Below are 20,483 nucleotides of genomic sequence, written 5' to 3'. Positions count from 1 at the left end.
TCCCATGTAATATTACACTTATTACAAACACTATTCTTCCGTACTATATTTGAAGCTGCAGCAACATGCAGAGAATGTTTCTTGAGTTTATCAAGTCTATACAGTATGTTTATTATGCTGTTGGTGAATTTGTCATCTTGTAGGCAGTATTTCAAGCTGGATATTATTTGAAGAAGTAATAATAACAAGAATTTGAGGTTAACAGAAGAAAACAACAACTGCTATATGCGTAATTGTAAAAACACTACTTAGAGTCGTAATTCATTTGCTCATACTAATCGTTTAATATTTTCAATGGTCTGTAATAATCCAGTTTGAAATCTTAGTTTTTACAGGAATGAGATACCAACTGAACAGAATGAGTTATTAGTTAGGCAATGTTGTTACTCGAAATAACAACAAATTCAAGTCACAGTTAACTTTTAGTGTTAGATCGCGCTCTTTTAAAAGAAACGTGACGCTTTTCACTTTCAATACACGTTTTGATTGCGTAGCTTGGTGATAGTTGTTTTGAACATCAATTAACTGGTGTTAGATGGGTCCTATTCTTTATAATTCCTGTAACAACACCGAAGAGTATGTAGAATAATGGGGATATCGACGACAACAGTTTCTACACACAGTGATTAATGGTAATTGTTTGGGACTTTTTATTTTACACTGGCTCTCTAAGTTTCTGGTTGGATTATTTTAGTACTCGTAAATTTTAATTACCTTTTACAATCGTTTATTTTTAAATATTTATTTAATATTCTTAACTATTTTACTAGCTACAACTATAAATATTCTAAATAATAGTGTAGAATAGAAGAAGTAAAACAGTCTGAAATGATAATTCAAGTCATGCAACATTGTAACTGAAGTCATAAATAATTAGTCTCCAAAAATGAAAGATATTTCAATGATCACAAAAATGTTAACTAATTGCGTGTTTGTCTTAGCCTAAAGGCTCTTGAGTTGTTTGCGATCGTGTGGTAGAGAATCCCCATATTTTACCTTCCAAGTTCGTTACCGTTGACCGTCAGGAGTCTTCACTATATGGTTTTTCTATACAAAGCAAGAGGCTCACATGTTATAAACTGACGGGGAAGTGACTAAGATCCGTTAAAGTAAGTTAAATATCAGTGTCTTTACCACAAGTTAAAAAAAGTTTTTAGTATTGTTTAAATTCTGACTCTTGAGTTAGAAAGCGTGTAGCACGTGATCCCACCTACGTATGCTCATAGTCCTAGCGGAGAAACAGCCGGAGTATCAAGCAGAATATGTCGTAACATTCTTCCGTACGTGAGCTGTAGGAACTACCGCACACAAAGTTCACCACGTATAGCGTCAATTTTCAGGTAAGTACTGATATATTAAAATATTGTTTGTAACCTACGTCCATCTTCTGAATTAGGCAAGGAGTTTAATTTTGTACAAGTTGTAGGGTAAATATATTGTTCGATAATTAAGACGCTATTACAGTTTTTTAATCAGCAATACACTATTTTTAAAATATTAATGTTTTTATCGTGTAAAGTAAACTTTCAATCGCGACGTATAATCCGGAGTGTTGTGCACGCAGGTGGAACGTTGTTTAAATCTAAGAATGTTTTCAGAGCTGTATAACAACAGTTAAGTCGTCAGTGGCTCATGGGTATGTATGAGAGCTTATATCACTAATAGTCAGAGTTCTATTTCTGAGCAGCTACCCAACTCTTATTAAAGTGTGTGTTTAAAAGAAACACAGAAGCAATTAAATGATTTTAAATATTACAATAACTTATTATTGACACTAAATGTTTGAGTGATATTTATCAAATAACATAATTTCAAACCCTAGCAACTATCAGTGAGTCATGAGTGAGTCCGAAGGCTTATAACGCCAAAAAAACAAAAATTAAGTTTCGATACCGATGATGAGCATAACACAGATAGGCCACTGTAGCTCTTTGTTTAACAGCGAGCAAACCCTATCAAAGGTTATCTGTATTTCCGGCATTAGTTTGTTCGATATTGCTACAGTAAACGTACTCTATTTTTTTACAAGACTTAGTACAAATATTTCTTTGATCAACTTTAAGGATATTTATAAAACATGTTTAGCCTTTCATTATGGTAATAAGCAAGAATTACCATGATAAAATATTACATGCGTTAGTAAGTAAACTGAATAACGTTTAATAATCGTTGGTGTTATTGTTTCGGTGCAAAATTATTCAATGGGTATCTCTGATATACATATATATATATTCCTATGTTTTCAAAGTGCTGAGATATCATAAAGGGCACGTGATATGATCAAACCTTGAAACGATGTTGGAGGCGCAAAATGACCGAAACCAGAAATAGTGGGTATGGTGAGGTTTGAACACTTCTACCAAACTATCACACAACACGATTAGTAAACTTAGTAGGGACTCACTCTTGGGTAACACGGTTATAAGATCGCACTTTATTTTATGGTTGTACAAACAGATGCCCGTTGAAACAATTCCACGTTAATTTTCGTAAAAATAGTGATGAATAAATATAAAATGTGCAGTCAATCCAATTTTTGGATCAGAGTGGACTAGTCTAGTGGACTCTTTACAACCGTATGCTATCATTTCATGTGTTATTTCAATAAATAAAACTATACTGCGTGTGTTTTTAAACAAAGCAGCCTGAATACTCTGCACTGTGAACAAAAATGTTTCGGTTTTGATATAATGGTCATATTCAGCTCGTTAGAGGGCTTAGGTTTTTTTTATGTAGAACAAAGTCGTGCACGTATTTAATACTGATTTGAAATACACACAGATACATATACATACATATGTATCACTGAACAGCACCAAACGTATACTCAAACACTTCCTTTCTTTATGCTCCTGCCTTCGAAATATTTCTTTCAATCAGTCGATGAATGAAGTCCCGTTTTTTTGTATTTTTTTCTTTATGAAATTCCCTAATAAAAATAATTTTTCCCAGATTGACTGTTCAGCACATAAGAAGATTGAGTCGATGTTAATATCGACATGAAATGTTAGGATATCACAAAAAATAAATAATTATCCTGTAATATACTCTTGAAAATAAGTATTTTTGTATATGTGACATATTTTTGTACGATTAACCGATCAGGAGATATACGGCGTGATAGTCAGACAGACATTCGACTGTTGTTTCTAGACTTCATCCTAATCACAATATGGCAGAGCCACAAAAGCACTAAACGCGACGTGGAAATTTCCAAAATGAACAAAACGTGTTTTACATTCATGCTAATTTACTTTGACATTTCAGGTTGAAAGCGTACATAATAATAAAATATATATAACTTTTATATTTTAAGCAGCTGTAAAATATTCAATGCTTCTACTTTTAGTTCTTCAAGTTTTATTTTTTTTAATATGATACTTTATACTGAAAAAAAACAGATTGTTAATGAAACACTAATCTCACATATTAGTCGATTTACTTCTTAGTTAGAGCCCTCTTGTGAATTGTAATTGAAAGCTGAAGCTGTATTGCTACCGTTCAAATTATTAATATAATTTAACAAATAATAACTAGTCTGTATGTAGACAGTACAGTACTTTACTATAATAAAACATACATAATTATGTTAGTTTAAGTCTAACTCTCCATTTAGTGTTACAAAAGGATGATGATTTGTTGATTTTTCATTGGATGTTTGTGCATTTTATGTGAATAATTATGCGATTGTTTGAGTTATATTTTATGCAAAATTGCTTCCGGATTTAAGCTCATAGTTCCTATTTTTTACAAATTTTCTGGAGGGGGCATGCCCCCAGGCTCCTAACATTAGCATACTAATGCTAGAAACACTTTCAGAACAAAAAAAGCAAAAGTAACACAAAAATTATACCATCGTTTCTCCTGCGTTGATAAAGAAAATAATAATTGAGTTGTACTTTTATTAAATAGTTTGATAAGATGACGCGAATGTGGCATCCGAAGAAAGTATCATAAAAATGATCTGTGACAGTTAGGCTGTACGATGTTTTTTTTCTTTAAGGGATATCCTTACATTTTAAGCCATGCCTATTTCGAGAAAGAATTGCTACAAGCTTTGAATTTACATTACTTTCTCAGTGTCAGTATAAGCATGTTGGCAGTTACCTGTGAAAAAAGCACTGGGGATTGGAATTAGTTCGTATTCAACGTTAAAAGGACATAATACCGACCTTGCTTACAGTCCTTCAAACTTGTTCTTCGTGCAGTCGTTTTCACAATGTTTTCCTAATCAAGGCTATACTTTTCATACACGTTGAACCGGGTAGATATAAGTTATCTTTAAAAAACTGAAAACTTCTGAGCTTTTGTTTGTGAAAAGGTGAAATACAAGCTTTGGGAGTAAAAATGTGACATTTTAATTTTTATAAAGTTAGTCTGCCTGCATTACACATCACATTTTGGTTGACACTATAGCTCTCTTTCAGAATATCGGTATGTTTGTTATGTTTACACTGAATATTTGCAATTTCAAAAGAATTGAGACAGCCTTGAAAAATCTTACAAAAAAACAAACAAACTGTAACTTTAGACAGGTCTGTCATTCTTAATTTATTAAGTAATAGATTGTCTTTGTTTATAGTATGGTAGGATTTGACGCATTGTGCACTCAATGATAGTCTTTATACATATATAACTAGATGTATTTCCACAGGGTCCCTAAAAGTACTTTATTTGAAAAGTAAATAAAACTAAAATTAAGAGTAACAAATATTTTCATTTATTGCTTTTGAATTTCATGTCTTGCCGTGTTGTAACATGCAGATTGCATAATAGTTCTCATAATTCACGGTATGCGCACGTTAAACTGAAGTCAAGACAAGTCAAGTCAAGTTGCAACAATAAGTGTCCCTTATGTGAAAAACACACACTTACCTAGAAGATAATTTGAAAGATGTTTTTTGCTGTTAATTTCGATTTTTTCAATGTGAACAACGATAAGATCTCCGAAAAATTCGACTATTCAAGCAAAATATTACCGAAAATCCTGTAAAAATTTATCCAGACGGAGTAAGGCACGTACAGGGTGTGTAGTATTATTCTAGTAAACGTTCGAGTCACTCAATAGCCCCATAAGTTCGGTAGAGGGGTAACTTTTGTGTATACAGCTACAGAAATGTAGATGAGTTTGTTTGTAAAAAGTATAACTTCTGTTAATCTCTTACATGAATAGAAGGAGCGTTTAATATTTCTTCAACAATCATTATTGTTATTTTTAATTGCTTTAATGTACTAAGCACATCCATCGTATGACGATATCTAAACTAAATTATTTTCCAACAAGCGATGCATTAGACAAAAAGCTTAAGTCCATAACAATTGTATAATGTACTAAAACTCAAAAAAGTAATTTGTCGTTAAAGGCCTGTGTATGAGTAATCAGCCAAGAATGTATAACCTTAGTCACTTGTTTAACGCGTAACTAAACTTCCAAAGTTTTATTCATCTATTGACATATCTTATACACTGTTTTTTTTATTCTCCTCAGGAAGGGTGGAAACGAAAACTAGCCACAGCATGACATATTTCCTTCCAGTGCTTGTGCCTCACGGGCTCACGCTTCACGTGTACAGACACAAATTTAGATTAATGATATTAAAATGCTTTTGAAAAACAAAAAAGAAGAAAAAAAGAGGGGGAACTCAGGTTGTAAATAAATACACGGTAAAGAATATTAAATATATCAACTTGTTTGAGAGGGTAATTTACTCGCGGATTTTGTTAATGAATTTCATAAGTACTTCATTTTTTCATATTTTTTTTTACAAACGACAAAAATGAAAATAATCTTGCAGTGTGAAATAATATTTAAAGAAAAAGGTAAAACAACGAACAATAGAATCTAAATATATTTTGATAATTTGTTTCAAATTAATAGCACAGGTATACAATAGGCTATCTGTGCTCTGCTCACCACAAGTATAGATACTTGATTTCTAGTGTTGTAATTCCGCAGACACACCACTGTGTCACTGTGGGCCTATATTTTGCTAAATGAGATTATGGTGATATTAGACTAATAGTGACATGAAACTAGGTTGTGCATATAAGCCATATGGTAATCTTGCATGGTATATCTACCAGCATTAACTGATACTAACTTCCTCATCTCTTCCATATCCGAGCCAAACAAAATCAATAAAATAAAAGATTAGGAAATGAAACTCCACCAGCTCATTTTTACTTTCTCATTATGACGCATTTGCAAACGAACGTTTTGTAAGAGCTACCCGAGAAAAGCAAGCTGAGTGAAATGCCGTGTTTTGCGGTTAATAATAAATTGATGACATCATATACACTCAACTCTTAACGATTTGTCGGAAAACTTGGAAGGCTTTCCAACAGAAACCACTAACATGAACTCTGCAAGGTTTTTAATAGAAAACATCAAAACATGTAAGACTTCCTGCCTGTTTATCAGTGTTTTGAGAAATAAAAAATATCATTTAAAAAGAACATATCTACATAACTGAAAAATGAAAAGACAACATTAAAACTTACTACAACACAGAAGGAAGCGCGAGCATAAAATATGTCAACTGCATCACTTCGAACTGCGATAAGTTTACGGAATTACAACGCTAAAATCACAGGTTCGATTCCTCTCAGTGGACATGGCAAATAACTCCATGTGGTTTTGCTATCAGAAAACACCCACACACTACGAACAATTATTAAGAGACAACCGAAAATTTTGTCTTATTTTCTAACCTATCATGCTCATATAAAAAACAGAAAGAAAATTGTTCGAAGGATTATTACTTTCCCATTTATATTTCTTATTAAATTCGGCTGGAAGTGACAAACTGTTGAACAACATTCAAGCTAAATGTATAAATGAAAATATTATTTATGGGGAAAGCATTTTATTGAAATGATTGGATAAATGTTGTGAAATTTTATAACAAGTTTTTATTTCATGTACCTAGCGTAGCCTAGTGATAAGCGTGCTTTAAATGTATATCCAATGATCTATGATTCGTTGCCTTCCGTTAGAACGGTGAGAGCGTTGTAATTCTATTATTCAATCACACATAAAGTATTGGCGATAAAATACACTCTCTAGCTACAATCTCTCTTAGTTTGTCAGTACAAAAAGAGACTTGTACACTTATCAATAGGAATCATCTTATTACTTTGACCAACACAAACTGTCACATGTTATATTCGACAAGTACGATTGGAATCATATATTGGTATATTGTTTAACAGACGAAACTCTGTATTTGTGTATCCGCTTATAATTACTGAATCACGGAACCAATTAACATCTGTCATAGCATGTACCTTTAATATTCTCCCTGAGGAGTGACAATTAGAGGTCGGGATTTTGACACGACCTCCCTTTCTGTATGTCTTTCCTGGAGTTCCCTACGATTTTCTTGTGCTAGTATGAATTAATAACGTTTTTACTGTTCATTTAAAAGAAGATTTAACTTGTTAAGAGTATATTCTAATTTACAGACGTCTTTAAACCCTTGTAGTATAATATTAAGTATTAGAATGGATAAATAAGACAATATTGAAATGGATGATAATTGTGGTAAATCTACTCTACACAAAACAATTAAAGAATGTTACAATTCATAGTCGTTAATTAAAAAAAGGTAAAGCCACCATTATGGAATAATATCTTTCACCTCCTTCAATTAATGTTTATACAATTTATGCGTATAAGTGTTTGTCATGTGATCTAAAATACAAATTATTTATTAGTCAATCCACACTTATAAATGAATATTTTAAAGAGGCGCTTTACACCTTTACAGTTATTATATTTCACATTGTCACCACTTACATCAAGAACAGCATTGCATCGATGTTGCATTATTAATTCAGAGTGTTGATTAGATATCATTTACCATTGCGGTGTAGGAATATACCATAGATTTCTTTCTTTCTGTAGTATTAATGTTTTATTAATATTAATAATTAATATTAGCTTTAAATTCATTCACTGTCCTAACCTTTTCCTTTCTCCACATAACTCGCGGTCAAAAAATTGTTTAAGTTATCTTTGTTTCTTTGTCTTTATAAAGCTTGGTGATCCATGTCTCATCCACTAAGAACATCACTTTATTGGGTAAGGTTAGGATAATATTATTCTTTGGTTGCACTTGTAATACTAGAGGATTCGGCACACCTCGTAAAATGAGAATGGTCAGTCACATGGTACCGTATTTGTGATAAGTAAATGCTTTAACTATAAACTTCTTATTTATTTGGTTTTGGTCTGACCTTAACTACAGAATTTCAGTGGAGAAACATTTTATTTTTGTCTCTGTGTTGTTATTGTTGATTGTTTTTAAACACAGTGTTCTGCCCACCATGGGTATCGAAACCCAGTTTCTAAGCATTATAAGTACGCAAACATACCATTGTGCTACTGGATGGGGAGGACTTGTCTTTGTGTTGAATAAAGATTGTGCTCAATAATATATTTTGGCTCATTATTGTTCAACTCAGACTAAGCTGGTAGTCATTTAGCATTTTTTAAACTATATCTTGTTTAAAACTAAATTTTAGCATATTTATCATCTAATACACCTCAAACGTATTTTCAGTTCATTTGAAAATACATTATTACTCTGAAAAAGTTACTATCGGGCCATCTTTAGAGCATGGAGTCACTTGACGAAGTGTGACTCATCTAGTTACTTGCTGAGATTTAGCTCATCTGGAAAGAGCATTCCGTACCTACAGGAAAGGAATGTGTAGACTAGTTTTGAATATCGAAGGCAGACATTATTATCCATTAGACCAAAGCTAAAACAAGTGCACCAGCATATGACATCATATAACATATGGTAAAATGTATTTGATTAATTATTATCATTATAATTGGCTTATTTATATTTTCATAATTTTCACTCGTAATTCTTCAATTACTTTTAAAACATTCTCATTTTTGGATTTTTATTTTGTTAAAACTATAATGGATATTTATATTTATGAAGGTATGTATGTGTTACGTACTATAATTTATCTCGGACGAGTCTCCGATTCATCATGTTACGCAGTTAACGTATCACATTTCAAATAGCTGTACAATTTGTTAAAGTGCCTGTGGTTCTAGACTTTTCAAATACTCTGTATATTATGTCGTTGTTATTTTACATCTTGGCATCACAATGCTCTTGCTTTTAATTTGGTGCACATTCGCTGTACTTTGGTCCAAAGAATACAAGGTCTGCCAGTACAAAGGACGTTTTTCCATTTCATTTGTGCATGTCGTCATTTAGTGTTTAATGTAGCTACCTATCTATTTACTATATGTTTGTGTAATTTACCCATGCGCAATATATTGGGAAAGTCTCAATGACAATGATCCTGATATCTAAATAGTATGCCTCCTTTGAATCTTGTAGTGTGAACAACTCTTTTCTTTTGTCTAAATTTTGCTTGGTTCTTGCTACATTCCACATATGCAAATTATGAACTTGCCAGTTAAGTATTAGCATGAAATGCTTAACTGTTGTTTAATTGTGAAAAAAACTCAATGTTGAATTTGATGAATAAGGCACGTGTCAAATCAGTGTTCGTGAATAGGGCTTCTTATGTGAATGATACTAAACAGTTTTACACTAAGTACATCACAGAAACTGTGTCCGTTTATAAGCAGCACCGTGAGATTCATTCGTTTTTCCTCATTGATATTGCTATGTAAGCGATGTGTAGATTTGTCTATTTTTAGATAATGTGACTAGAATTGTTTCTATTTGGTTTTGAAAAGAGAAAATTAATATTGCGAAATATCTTACACGGGTACTTTCAATTTATTGTAAATTTTTGCACATATTTACTTTTTTCTGCATGCTAATTTTAAGACCTTCTCAGACAGATGGAGTAGTTTGTTAAAGGTTGAACTAATATTGTTAAATCAATGTAATATAAGAGAAGACTGGTTTTCTAAAATAAACAACAAAAAACATTTAATAATGATGGTTACTGAGCTGAAATAAACAGTCAGTATTAAATTCTACATATGAACCCGTAATAAGACAACTCCTCAAAATTATTGACACAACGATCATTTCAGCATTACTAAAGCTTACAATACTTAAAATGAATGAATTTCTTTTTTACAATGTAAATGCTTTTTCTTAAACTCAATAAGCCATGAAAACAGTCCTGATTCCAGCAACTAATTAATTCATTTTTAAAATATAAACGTTTATAAACTTACGTTAACAAAACATATTTTGTACCTTATTGTTTTGAACTTCTAGAATGTGAGCAAAGTTGGAAAATGCGTTATAATGTGAAATGGAACTTGTTGGTATTATAGTATTTTATAATTTATAATATAAAAAATCATATCACTATATTTTGTTTATGATATGATAAGTATCGTAAGCCGTTAAATTCACCTGATCGATAGCACTGGTGAATAGTGCTGCTTCCTTGTAAATAAACACCCGGCTAATTCTTTCTATAACGTATTTTTATGAAATATACAACAAAGACAATCGCCAAGTAACCAATTCAAATTTTTCTTCTATTCATTGGCAACATTTGTTTCTAATATGTTCGAAAATTACGAAAATCAAACGACATCAAAACCCCTGATCAACATTCCCTTTTATTTCGGTAAGATACCTACAATACGAATCATCTATTGTATTTATGTATCCATATGCTAGAGGAGTTCAGTACAAGTGAAAGCAAAAACTCTTCTCCCTGCAATTGTGGAATTTCATCAGATACCTTTGTTTCTAATATGTTCGAAAATTACGAAAATCAAACGACATCAAAACCCCTGATCAACATTCCCTTTTATTTCGGTAAGATACCTACAATACGAATCATCTATTGTATTTATGTATCCATATGCTAGAGGAGTTCAGTACAAGTGAAAGCAAAAACTCTTCTCCCTGCAATTGTGGAATTTCATCAGATACCTTGGGTAGTCCATGTAGCGTTGCGGTTTTCCCATTCTCTAAACCACCAACTATAGGGAGACAACATCTAGCAATAACCACTTTTACTTTATTTTTATCAATTACTGATTTCTAATTTATTTCTATTTTAATACCAGGTTCCCGATTTAAATAAGATGATTTTAAAGCTATTACTTCTAAAACTACTTTACGCCTGAAGATATTTCAAACGGTTTTGGAACAGGCTTTTCTTTCTTCTTTTCTGTCCTGGACTTCTTCTACTAATTCAATTTGATGTAAGTATCGTACAGCCTTTAGCTCCACTTTCACACTTTCAACATTTCCTTCCACTCTTCCAGCTGACCAGTGTGAACTCTGTTCCATTTTTTCCTGTTCTCTCTTATCAGCCAGGTGGTAAACTTTCTCATTGAAGAGAGATTGTTCTCTGAATAACTCACTTAAAAATAAAAAATAAATACCACTATAAAACTACTTGGAAGTATTTACAAGAACATAATGAATAGAAAATAAAAAAAGAATGTTCCAAAATGAAGATTTACTCTCTATACTACCAAAAATATTTAATAGGCGTAAATATCTATTAATAAACTTCATAATCTATGTAAATTATTTCATTAATGCTTTCCAATGGCAAGTGATATGTATGTAAACTTACAAAGCTAGAAACTGGGTTTTGATACCCGTACTGGTAGAGCACAGATATCCTTTTGTGTAGCTTTGTGCATAACTACAAACAAAATAAATCTTCCATTAATATTTACTCTCATACTTGACTTGTGGCCTTTTCATCACATCAGTGACATCTGCAAGAGGGAATGCAGACATCTACCCTTATTTCTCCCTACCTGTACATATCACCCATGGCTTTGACCCCAGTGTTGTTTAACGTAAAATCGTATAATGTTGATACAAGACCAGGTACAGACGTTATATTGTCTACACAGTAATGAGAGCTATATGTGAAATGTAATATGTTGATTAAAAAAAACTTACTTCAAAAGGTTTGGTTTGTTTTGAATTTCGAGCAAAGCTACATGAGGGTCATCTGCGCTAGCCGTCCCTAATTTTGCAGTGTAAAACTAGAGGAAAGGCAGCTAGTCATCACCATCCACCACCAACTTTTGGGCTACTCTTTCACCAATGAATAGTGGGATTGACTGTAACATTTTAACGCCCCAACGGCTGAAAGGGCGAGCATGTTTGGTGTGATGGGGATTCGAACCCGCGACCCTCAGATTACGAGTCGAGTGCCTTAACCGCCTGGCCATGCCAGGCCTACTTCAGAAAGAGCCACTTCGTTATCATCGACCAAAGAGAATGAGTTAATGTCACCACAACATTTTAACTAGACAAGACATTAAGTTGAAAGAGCGCTCGACTCGTAATAGGAGGCTCACGGGTTCGAATTCCCGTCACACCAAATATCTTGTGTATCGAGAAGATAAACATTAACAACACATCCGCAACTGACTGAATTATGTAGTTATGTATTTGTTTATTTAACATTGGTTCGCTATTTAACATGTGTGTGTATCTGCACACATAGTGTGGTTATATATGCTAATGATAAAAAACAACCATAGCTATGTATGTAAATAAATCAGATATATCATCTAAATGATTTGACTGCATATATGTTTTATAGACGTAAATTTGTGTGACAGTAACGTCTAAGGTACATCACCTTGTAACCTCGTATGATATGTGATGCTAACGTCTAAGGTACATAATCGTTTAAACTAGTACGGTAAAATAATAACAGTGTCGAAAATATTTCAAACACTTTAACCTAAGATGGCTCAGAATGGGTTTCCAGCATCAAGAATGCACGGTAGCATTACATTTCGGTTGTAATTAATGATAATACTTGAGGTTTTCTGCTCATTTATGTTTGTGGTGCACAACTATTGTAAAATTTTGTACGATGGTTCTTGCAGTAAAATCGGAAATATATTTGAGAGTAAATGGTTTATTTAGGGTTTTGAATAGTTTCATCAGAAGACTGATCCTTACAATAACTTACTCGTTTTGACTTTAGTGTCATGCATGTCATAGAAGAACCTTCAATTGTAACCAAAAAAAAGTTCCATTTTGATTGGTGGTCATAGGTAATAGTCACAAAGGATCCATTCTATAATCCGTGTCACCATATGAATATATTTTGGAAATAGATGCAAGGAAGTGAAAAAGATAGGAAGTTAAGAAAAAAACTTGTATAAACTGAATTAACTGTTACCTTATATAAACTAAACCAATCATGGTTTGTTTGTTTCCTTATACTTGAATAAACAAAATTAATCACGGCTTACTATCATTATTTCCTTTTACTTATATAAAGTAAATAAATCACGGTTTGGTATCGCTTTTAACTTACACTTGTATAGAGTAAATTAATCTCAGCTTGCTATCATTGTTACCTTATAATTGTATAAAGTAAAGTAATTACGGTTTACTATAATTGTTACCTTATATAAAGTAAATTAATCACAACTTTCTATCATTGTTTCATTACACTTGTATAAATTAAATTAATCACAGCCTACTATCATTGATACCTGATAAGAACGAAATTAATCACGGCTTGCGATCATTATCATCTTATACTTGTATAAAGTAAATTAGTCATGACCTGCTATCATTCTTACCCTATACGTATATAAATTAAATTAATTACGGTTTATTATCATTATCCCTCATACTTATATAAAATAAATTAATCATGGTTTGTTATCAGATTTAACTTATATCATATGAACTACATTAATCGCGGCTTGTTATATTTGTTACCGTATACTTGCATAAAGTATATTAATCACGGATTAATATCGTTGTTTCATCTTACTTACATCAACCAAATAAATCACGGTTTGCTATCATTGTTACCTTACACTGATGTAAATTAAATTAATCACAACTTGCTGTCATTCTTATCAGATATATAAACGAAAATAATCACGGCTTGTTCACGTTGTCACCTTATATTTGTATAAAGTAAATTAATTAGGGCTTGCTCTCATTGTTACCTTGTGCTTATATAAAGTAAATTAATCATGGCTTATTATCATTGTTCCTTATACTTCTATAAATTGAATTAATCAGGGTTTGCAATCATTGGTACCTTATACTTCCATAAACTACATTAATCAAAGCATGGCATCATTGTTCTGAGGTAAAAATGATAAGAGGCTGTGATTAATGTAATTGCATAAAGCAAATACATCACGACTTACTGTCATTGTTCCATATAATGTATAAACGAAATTAATCACGACTAGCTATCTTTGTTACCTCATATAAAGTAAATTAATCACGGCTTGTTATCATTGTTACCTTATACTTGTATTAATAATTTAACGACGCCTTACTATCATTGTTACCTTATAGTTGTATAAAACTAAATTAATCACGGCTTAATATCATTGTTTCTTACACTTATATAAAATAAATTAATCACCGTTTCGTATCATTGTTAACTTATACATGTATAAAGGTAATTAATCACGGCTTGTTATCATTGTTACCTTATAAATTAAATTAACCACGGCTAACTATCATTATTACCTTATCTAAACGAAATTAACCACTGTTTCTTAGCATTCTTACCTTATATTTGTATCAAGTAAATTAATCATGGTTTGCTGTCCTTGTTACGTTATACTTATAGGAACGACATTAATCACGGCTTACTATTATTGCTACCTTATAGTTATATAAGGTAAATTAATCACGACCTATTACCACTGTTCCTTATATCTATATAAATTAAAGTAATGACGGATTCTATCATTGATACCTTAAACTTGTATAAAAACATTAATTATAGACTTATATCACTGTTCCCTTATTCTTGTATAAATTAAATTAACCACTGTTACTATCATAGTTACCTTATAGTTGTATAAAATAAATTCGTTACTCTTTGGTATCATTGTTTCCTTTTCCTTCTGAAAACTAAATTAATCACGACTTACTTTCATTGTTTTCTTATATAAAAGAAATTAATAACGGCTTGCTATCATTGTTTTCTTATTGTTGTATAAAATTGGTGTCATTGTTATCTGTTATAAATGAAATTAATTACGGCTTGCTATTACTGTTACCTTATACTTGTATAAAGTAAATAAATCACCGTTGTTATCATTGCTACCCTATACTTATATAAAATAAATTAATGACGGCTTATTATCATTGTTCCTTATATATATATAAATAAAATTAATCAGGATTTGCAATCATTGTTACCTTATACTATATAAACGAAATTACTCACGTCTTACCATTATTGTTTCCTTATTTAAAATAAATTAGTCACGACTTGCTATCATTGTTACTTATAGTTGTATGTAGTAAATTAATCACGGTTTCTATCACTGATACCTTATATTTGTATCAAGTAAATTAATCATGGTATGCTGTGCTTGTTACGTTATACTTATATAAACGATATTAATCACGGCTTGCTATCATTATCACCTTATATAAAGTAAGTTAATCACGGCTTATTATTATTGTGCCTTATATTTATATAAAGTAAATTAATGACGGTTTCTATCCTTGATACCTTAAACTTTTATAAAATATTAATCACGGGTTGATATCACAGGTTCCTTACTCATGTATAAACTAAATTATTTACGTCTTACTAACATTGTTAAGTTATATAAACGAAATTAATGCCGGCTTGCTATCACTATTACGTTATGCTAATATAAAGTAAATTGATCACGTCTTATTATCACTGATTCTTATATTTACATAAATAATATTAATAACGGTTTCTATCATTGATACCTTATATGTGTTTAAAGTAAATTAATCACGGATTGGTATCATTCTTTCCTTATACTTGTATAGATTAAATCAAACACAGCTTACTATCATCGTTTCCTTATACTTATATAAAATAAATTAATCACGATTTGGTATCATTGTCACTTTATACTTGTATAAACTACATTAATAACAGCTTGTTATCTTTGTTAACTTATACTTGTATAAATTAAATTAACCACGTGTTCCTATTATTGTTACTTTATACTTGTATAAAATAAACTAATCACTCTTTGGTATCATTGTTTCCTTATATAAAAGAAATTAATCACGGTTTGGTATCATTGTCACTTTATATTTGTATAAACTACATTAATAACAGCTTGTTACCTTAGTTACCTTATACTTGTATAAATTAAATTAACCACGTGTTGCTATTATTGTTATCTTATACTTGTATAAAATAAACTAATCACTCTTTGGTATTGTTGTTTCCTTATATAAAATAAAGAAATCGCGGTTTGTTATCATTGTTACTTTTTTGTTGTATAAAAGGAATTAATCACGGTTATATATCATTGTTACATCATATAAACGAAATTAATCACTGTTTGATATTATTGTTACCTTATATAAGTTAAATGAATTATGGCTTGGTAAGGTTTTTACCATATGCTTCTATAAACTATATTAATCACGACTTGTTACCATTGTTTTCTTATATTTATATAAACTCAATTATTCACGGATTACAATAATTGTTACCTTATTTAAACGAAATAAATCTGGGCTTGTTATCATTCTTACCTTATACTTGTATAAAGTAAATTAATCACGGCTTGCTGTCATTGTTTCATTACACTTTTATAAACTAAAATAATCACGTCTTACTAACATTGTTACCTTATAAAAACGTAATTAATCATGGCTTGCTTAGATTGTTATCTTATACTTGAATAAAGTAAATTAATCACGGCTTGCAATGATTTTTACCTTATACTTACGAAAAAGAAATTCATCAAGTCTTGCTATCATTGTTACCTTATACTTATATAAAGTAAATTAATCATGGCTCACTATCAGTGATACATTATATAAACGAAATTTATCACTGCATGGTATCATTGTTGCCTTATACTTGTATAAATGAAATTAATCACGAATTACTATCATTGGTACCTTATACTTGCATAAAATAAATTATTCACGGCCTATTATCATTGTTTCTTATACTTATATTATCAAAATTGCTATCATTGTAAACCTACTCTTGTATAAAGTAAATTAGTGACGGCATGCTATCATTGCTAGGATATACTTATATAAAATAAATTAATCACGCCCTTATATTTATATAAATTAAGTTAATCACGGTTTGCTATCGTTGTTACCTTTCACTTATATGAAGTAAATTAATCACGGCTTATTATCACTGTTCCTTATATTTATATAAATTAAATTAAACACATTTTCCATCATTGATTCCTCATACTCTATAAACTATATTACGTACGGCATGCTATCATAGATACGTTATATTTGTAGAAAATAAATTAATCACGGAATGTTATCATTGTTATGTTTTACTTATAGAAACGAAATTAATCATTGCTTGCTATCATTGTTACCTTTTACTTAATGTTATCATTGTTATATTTCACTTATAGAAATGAAATTAATCACGACTTGATATCATTGTTACCTTTTACTGATATAAAGTAAATTAATCACGGCTTATTATCACTGTTCCTTATATCTATATAAATTAAATTAAACACTTTTTTCATCATTAATTCCTTATACGTGTATAAATTAAATTAATCACGGCTTGCTATCATTCTTTCCTTTTACTTGTATAAAATAAATTGATCACGGTTTGCTATCATTGTTAACTTATTCTTGTAACAAGTAAATTAATCAAGGCTTGCTACCATTGTTACCTTATACTTGTATAAATAATTTAACGACGGCTAACTATCATTGTTACCTTATACTCGTATAAGTAATTTAACGACGGCTAACTATCATTGTTACCTTATAGTTGTATAAAGCAAATTAATCACGGTTGGCTATCAATAAGGGAACAATACCTTATATAAACGAAATTACTCACTGTTTGATATCATTGTTACCTTATATAAATTAAATTAATTACGGCTTGATAAGGTTGCTACACTTAATCATTGCTTGCTATCATTGTTACCTTTTACTTAATGTTATCATTGTTATATTTCACTTATATAACAATATATATACTTGTATATATATAACAATATATATACTTGTAATCACTTGTTAATCACGACTAGTTATCATTGTTTCCTCATAACTGTATAACCTATATTAATCACGGTTTGGTATCATTGTTACCTTATACTTGTGTAAACTACATTAATCTTGGCTTGTTATCATTGTTCTTTTATACTTGCCTAAAGAAAGTAATCACGGCTTACTATCACTTATTCCTTATACTTATAGAAATTTAATTAATCGTGTTGTTCTCTCCTTCTCCTTAAAAGTGTTAATACCAATACCAGCCGTCCTGAGATACATTTAAAGTAATTAGGGTTTATTATCATTGTTGCCTTATATTTACTTGCATGAAGTAAATTAATCAAAGTTTACTATCATTTTTTCCTTGTACTTAGCAAACCGAGATTAGTTTAGTTTATATATATCATTCTTACCTTATACTTGCATAAAGTAAATTAATTATGGCTTGCTCTTATTGTTACCTTATACTCGTCTAAACTAAATTAATCACGGCTGGTTATTATTGCGATCTTATACTTGTATAAACTAAATTAATACAGGTTTTCTATTATTGTTACCTTATATTTGCTTTCAACTAAATCGATCTTTTTTTTTTTTTCATCATTGTTAAACATTTCTGTCAAATCGTAGTTAAGTTGTAACAAATATCAAACTCAAGTTTATTTTACCTGAAACTAATCGACATCAGATCTACGTGAAATCTATGTGATGGTTGTATAAATGTTTTCAACTATGGAAACTGATACTGATCTGAAGTTGATATCACGAACCTCGAACCCGAAATGTTTATTTAGATAAAAACATCAGATTTTGTAAGCTATAGTAGTTAATTTTTAAGGGTAGGAATAACGGTGACACATCATGACTTGAAACACAAATCTTTTTTGATAATATTCAACAGTCTGTCTTTATGCTGCTTTAAATTAGAGGAAGTAAGTCTATGAAATCATCTGGACGTCATGACATATTTAATTAAAACCAACAGTTGGAAAAACTTTTTTTTTTTAACCGATAAGAATTCTCAAACGTTGTAGTTGATCGCGAGAACTAAATCTGTTGCCGGATATTCTTACCATTTCAATCGTTGACGTGTTGTAAAGTGATAGTTAATTATACTATTAGTTTGTCAAGAGTTACCCAAGAGTTGGCTATTTGCCCTTTCTAGTCTATTATTTCTGGAATGTCTAATCCCATTAATTAACCCTTCAGTAGGTTTGCACGAAATTGAACAAAGACAACCAAAAATACTCAGGCATGATATGTTTTTCAATATGCTAAACCTACTTAATGGAGTCTATTTATACCCAACGAGAAAACAATATTAAGTTCTTTGTAAACAACAAAACTAATTATTCTGTTGCCACTCCAAGATCGTCACAAGGAGATGAATTATGTTTTAAAGAGAATACTTATGGTAATATAAATACAAAATTTATATAAAGCCGATCTAATTGGAGTTTTCCTAGTAAAACCAAGAATAATATCGATCTTGAATATACAACCTTCTTTTGTCTAAATGCTCGAAACAACATCCCCCTTCCCCCGTTGGGACACCAGTAAGTCTTTGGATTTACAACGCTAAAATGAGGGGTTCAATTCCTCTTTGTGAACACAGCAGATAGCCTGATGTGGTTTTGTTGTAAAAAAACACAGACATATCAATACTTGTCGAAATATTCGAAACAATACGATGCTGTCTTGTCGAACTTTCTGTAACAGCATAGTAATATGCTGCTAAAGTTTATGAAACAATGCAATACTGTCTTGTTGGAGATTTTTAAACGAAATAGTATTGTCTTGTTGAAGGTTGTCGAACAATACAGCACCGTCTTATTGAAGGTTCGGAAACAAATAAAATGTCACTCTATTGTTAACGGCTGTGAAACAGTATAATAATGTCTGGCCAACTATTGTGAAACAATACAGTATTACCTTGCTGAAGGATCTGACATAGTCCGGTGGTTATGGTCCTCGGCTCGTAATTTGAGGGTCACTGGCTCGAATCCCTGTCCCAATTAACATGCTTTTCCTTTTAGCCGTGTTGGTGTTATAGTGACGGTCAATCCCACTGTTCTTTGGTAAAAGAGTAGCCCAAGAGATGGTGACGGGTGGTGATGACTAGCTGCCTCCCCTCTAATGTTACATTGGTAAATTAGGGACTGCTAGCGCATATAGCCTTCGTGTAGCTTTGCGCAAACTTCCATAAAACAAACAAGCAAAACTTGCTGAAGATTGTAAAACAATGAAACGTTGAAGATTCTGATACAACACAGCACTGTTTGTTGAAATTAATGAATGAAAATGACCTTCATCCATTTTTAACCCATCAGCATACTAAATTTATAATTAGAAAACATGTTTTGATATCTGTGTGTGTTTTGTTTTCATACGCAATGCGAATTTCATAGACAGATCAACGCGTAATAAATATCTAGATAACCAACTAGTTCAATTGATATCTTATCTAATACATATAGGTATAGATAATCTTAAAATGGTTAATAATTAGACTGGTATATTCTATACAGACAGGTAAAT

General features: G+C 31.1%; 1 long non-coding RNA gene across 1 annotated transcript in view; it reads left to right on the top strand.

The window, feature by feature from the left end:
* Positions 1-1,013: 1,013 nt before the first annotated feature.
* Positions 1,014-20,483, top strand: part of LOC143222213 (uncharacterized) — a 31,627-nt gene continuing 12,157 nt past the window's right edge. Inside the window, exon 1 of the long non-coding RNA XR_013012100.1 lies at positions 1,014-1,340. This is a non-coding gene — a long non-coding RNA (uncharacterized LOC143222213). The remainder of the gene's footprint in view (positions 1,341-20,483) is intronic.

Source organism: Tachypleus tridentatus, chromosome 8 (genome assembly GCF_004210375.1).
Source record: "Tachypleus tridentatus isolate NWPU-2018 chromosome 8, ASM421037v1, whole genome shotgun sequence".
Classification (NCBI taxonomy): domain Eukaryota; kingdom Metazoa; phylum Arthropoda; class Merostomata; order Xiphosura; family Limulidae; genus Tachypleus; species Tachypleus tridentatus.
This window is presented reverse-complemented; position numbering and strand designations above follow the sequence as displayed.